This window comes from Bos mutus, unplaced genomic scaffold, assembly GCF_027580195.1.
Source record: "Bos mutus isolate GX-2022 unplaced genomic scaffold, NWIPB_WYAK_1.1 CTG1249, whole genome shotgun sequence".
NCBI lineage: Eukaryota > Metazoa > Chordata > Mammalia > Artiodactyla > Bovidae > Bos > Bos mutus.
Window position 1 is genome coordinate 3,795 of NW_027218712.1, and position 4,943 is coordinate 8,737.

The 4,943-nt window shown below is 48.2% G+C and overlaps 1 non-coding gene and 1 pseudogene across 1 annotated transcript; one reads left to right on the plus strand and one right to left on the minus strand.

Annotated features, from left to right (window-relative positions):
• Positions 1-210: 210 nt before the first annotated feature.
• On the plus strand, positions 211-282 carry TRNAC-GCA (transfer RNA cysteine (anticodon GCA)). Its single transcript has one exon. It is a non-coding gene; the product is annotated as a tRNA-Cys (tRNA).
• Positions 283-1,661: 1,379 nt separating this feature from the next.
• LOC102276823 (melanoma-associated antigen 9-like) lies at positions 1,662-2,457 on the minus strand (annotated as a pseudogene).
• Between the last annotated feature and the right edge of the window lie 2,486 nt (positions 2,458-4,943).

The following is a 4,943-nucleotide window of genomic DNA, read 5'->3' on the forward strand; positions in this document are numbered from 1 at the left end:
TCCCTGCCCCTTGGCTCAGGGCTCTCCACCATCCTCAGTCCCTCTGGCTGTACCACCCCCAGGATACCATCTGCAGTGCCCAGAGTCCAAAATGCTCCTTCCTCTTCCACCCTGTCTACATCACAACTGCCCTGGAGGGTTTTAGGAGGACAGCAGTCCTTGGAAAAACACCCACCTTCTGACTGCGCCTGCTGACTTCCCTGGTGGATTTCCCTGGTGGCTCAGATGGTAAAGCGTCTGCCTGCAGTGCGGGAGACCCAGGTTCGATCCCTGGGTTGGGAAGATCTCCTGGAGAAGGAAATGGCAACCAACTCCAGTATTCCTGCCTGGAGAATCCCAGGGACGGAGGAGCCTGGTAGGCTACAGTCCACGGGGTCGCAAAGAGTCGGACACAACTGAGCGACTTCACTTCTGACTGTGCCACTGGGAGGAACCCAGGTCCTCCCCCTTGGCCCTGAACGGACGGTGCCTGGACAGCTCTTCCGTCAGTCAGTCAGTCAGGAGCCTTTCCTGCTTCTTGGGAGCTCAGGCCCATGGATGTGGCACCACCGGCCTCCAAAATACATTTCCACCTCACCCCAGGCAAAGTGCAAATGGTATGCTTTTCCCCCCAAACAACGTGCAAATATTATTTAGATAAAACCTTTATCTATATTTAAAAGAGTGAATTTGTTGTTGTTCAGTCACATCCCATTCTTTGCCATCCTATGGACTGCAGCATGTCAGGCTTCCCTGTCCTTCACTGTCTCCCAGAGTTTGACAAAATTCATGTCCACTGAATAGATGATGCCATCCAACCATTTCTTGCCTTGGTCACCCTTCTTCTCCTGCCCTTAACCTTTCCCAGCACAATGGTCTTTTCCAATGAATTGGCTCTTCACATCAGATGGACAACATATTGGAGCTACAGCTTCAGCATCAGTCCTTCCAATGAACTACTTTAAAAAGCATTGAATTAATCACATATTTATTTCCAAATTTTGGTAGGTTTACATAAGGATCCCATGTTCCCTGCTAACATGCCCCCACTGCTAACACAGGGCCTTCCACAGAGCAGAAGCTCCATGAAGTAATAAATGTGGAATAAATGAGCCAGTGAGCAGGGGACTTATTAAGTTGGATCAGATTTCTTTTTTGCTTCCTTAAATAATAGCCCAAAAAGGTCCAACTGAACAGGGATAGCTTAGCTGTATTAAATGACAGACAAGAAATATAAGAAGCAAGAACTCACCTCAATTACATTTTGTCTCTTAATTCTTCCCCAATGATATTACTGTTAAGTCTTTTCACATTTCCAAAATAGTTCTGTTCCAATTCCATTTCATCTTGTTCAGGGTCACAGAACAAAATGGAAGAGTTCCCAATCACTTTTAAAAAACAGCAGAACTCTTGTTCTCGAACTGGGTAAGCACAAACACGCTGTGATCAGCATCATCCACAAAGCTAAGACACTGAAGTTTACTTAGCCTTCTATGAAAACAGCCAAAGTTTGAAAAATTCCTAAAGAAAAGAGAGATGAATCTGCATGTCATCGGAGAGAAGAGGAACACAAAGATGCTTCACACTGGTTCCCCCAACTGGCCCGGGCCCTCACTTCTGAGAAGGCCGGCTGCTTCCTCCTCAATCACAGAGGGAAGGATCAGCCTGGCTGCTGCTCTGGCTCAGGCCCCCTCTTCCTCCTCCCCCTCAGCCTCTGCAGACAGCGGTGGGAAGGCCCTCAGAGCCCTTTGTTTGACCCTGAGCAGAAATGCCCTGACTTGCCACTTTCTGGTCTCCACATAGGCCCGGGGACTCCACAGGGACTCAGTGAGCAGGGTCATTGTCAGGCACCTGCTGGCACTCCAGGTACCCATCCCACACCCACACTTGGGTCAGTACCTCCCTGGGCTTCCCAAAGATGAAGTGCTCACTCCAGACACACCCTCCCATCCTGCTAAGTGTTCCCCAGACTTCCTCCTCAGTGTCAGGTCCCCTGCTAGAAGGATCAGGCTCAGGGCCGTCACCAGGAGGCCAGCCTTGAGCATGTTCTGCCCATCCCTCTGCATCTCATTGAGGGTGAGGCCCAGGATGGGGACCAGGAAGTAGATGTGCTCTCTGGGATCTACCTCCTTCACCTACACGCTAAAGACCGGGGCAGGCACTGTGTGGCTTTACGGAAGACCACGGGGAAGTGAGCCTGGTTATCCCTGAGAACCGTACTCTGCATTTCAGCCTGGGAGATTGGCTCCTTGGTGCTATCCTTGAGCAGCAGGAACCCCAGTAGTTCAGCTGTCATCACATTCAGAGCCTTTAGCAAGGACTCTGCATGGGTGACGCAGAGGAAGAGGAGACTGGGCAGGAGGAAGTCATAGGGGATGAGGCCTCCTCTGCCTCAGCCCCCCTAAGTTGCACCTCCACTGGGTCCTGGGCCTGGTTTTGGCATTGAAGGTCTTCCTTGGGCTTGCTGAGTTCACTCATCTCAACCATGAGCATGATGACTGGGATCGAACCATTGAGAGGAGTGATGCAGGGGACAGACGGGGACCTCGGGCCTGGCGGGGGTGGGGGCGGGGGCTGGGCCTGGAGGGCGGTAAATGGTCAGTTGAGAGACATGCTCTGGACTGCTCTGACTCAGGCCACTTACAGATCCCCTTCTGAGGGCTGCTCTTGGGCCTCACAAGGGCGTTCCTCCTTGGTCGACTTTCCAGCATCAAGTGAGGAAGTGAGATGGCTCCTGAGGGTGCAGCCAGCACAGCCAGTACTTCATGGGATGACAGGGGAAGTGACTTGCGGCGTGTTAGGTCCCATCTAATCTGGGATGGGGAGCCCTTGGTGCACACCAAGGGCACCCGCCTCACCTTGACTCCTCACACTGCCTGGACCTTGTACTCTGTGACCTCAGGACACATTCTCAGACCTAGGTCTTCACCTCGAGGTTCCTGAAGTCCTTGTGAGAAGTAACAAAGGCTCATATCCAGTGTCGACTGTAGCACAGCCCTAGGCCTTCTGTGCTGGAAAGTGGGGTGAACTCTGTGAGGTCCCCCCGGTTCTGGGGTATGTTGTCCTCTCAGGGCTCACTTGTAGTGCTCATTTTTCCCCTGGAAAATTAAGAAGAGATGGCAAAAATACGGAGAACTGTACAAAAAAGATCTTAATGACCTGGATATTAACAGTGGTAGAATCACTCACATAGAGCCAGACATCCTAGAGTGTCTTTGCAGAGGAACCAGAGATCAAATTGCTAACATTCTTTTGATCATAGAGACAGCAAGGGAATTTCAGAGGGACATCTACCTCTGTTTCATTGACAACGCTAAAGCCTTTGACTGTGTGAAATGAAAGTTGCTCAGTCCATGGACTATACAGTACATGGAATTCTCCAGGCCAGAATACTGAAGTGGGTAGCCTTTCCCTTCTCCAGGGGATCTTCCCAACCCAGGGATCGAACCCAGGTCTCCAGAACTGCAGGTGGACTCTTTAACAGGTGAGCCACCAGGGAAGCCCAAGAACACTGGGGTGGGTAGCCTAGCCCTTCTCTAGGGGATCTACCTAACCCAGGAATCAAACCGGGGTCTCCTGCATTGCAGGCACATTCTTTACCAACTGAGTTACCAGGGAATCCCAAATGTATGGATCATAAGAAACTTTGGAAAATTCTTAAGGAGATAGGAATCTCTGACCATCTTACCTATCTCCTGAGAAACCTGTATGCATGTCAAGAAGCAACAATTCAGTTAAGTTCAGTTCAGTCACTCAGTCATGTCCGACTCTTTGCGACCCCATGAATTGCAGCACGCCAGGCCTCCCTGTCCATCACCAACTCCTGGAGTTCACTCAAACTCATGTCCATTGAGTCGGTGATGCCATCCAGCCATCTCATCCTCTGTCCTCCCCTTCTCCTCCTGCCCTCAATCCCTCCCAGCATCAGGGTCTTTTCCAATGAGTCATATTTTGGCATCAGGTGGCCAATGTATTGGAGTTTCAGCTTCAACATCAGTCCTTCCAATGAATATTCAGGACTGATTTCCTTTAGGATGGACGGGTTGGATTTCCTTGCAGTCCAAAGGACTCCCAAGAGTCTTCTCCAACACCACAGTTCAAAAGCATTAATTCTTCAGTGCTCAGCTTTCTTCACAGTCCAACTCTCACATCCATACATGACCACTGGAAAAACCATAGTGTTGACTAGATGGACCTTTGTTGGCAAAGTAATGTCTCTGCTTTTCAATATGCTATCTAGGTTGGTCATGACTTTCCTTCCAAGGAGTAAGCGTCTTTTAATTTCATGGCTGCAGTCACCATCTGTAGTGATTTTGGATCCCCCCCAAAATAAAGTCTGACACTATTTCCACTGTTTCCCCATCTATTTCCCATGAAGTGATGGGACCAGATGCCATAATCTTAGTTTTCTGAATGTTGAGCTTTAAGCCAACTTTTTCACTTTCATCAAGAGGCTCTTTAGTTCTTCTTCACTTTCTGCCATAAGAGTGGTGTCATCTGCATTTCTGAGGTTATTGATCTTTCTCCTGGCAATCTTGGTTCCAGCTTGTTCTTCTTCCAGCCCAGCGTTTCTCATGATGTACTCTGCACATAAGTTAAATAAGCAGGGTGACAATATACAGCCTTGACGTACTCCTTTTCCTATTTGGAACCAGTCTATTGTTCCATGTCCATATTAAAGTGTTATGACCAGGTTTCCTTGTCAATCACAAAAGAATCAGATTTTAATCATGTCTTCTATGAATTTATTCTCATGCATTTAGAAGAATACTGCTAGTTCTTCAAGATTTGTGTAAAAGACTTTCTAAGATTAAACAGATAAACAAATTTTGTTATTAACAGTAAGCTGGTACCAGACTGGAATTTAGTCTTCTCTCTGTTTAGAGAACAAAGTTTTTCTTAAAAATTCAGCTTTTGATAACAGATTATAAATTTATTTGCCTTTAAGTGATTCTTATTTGTTT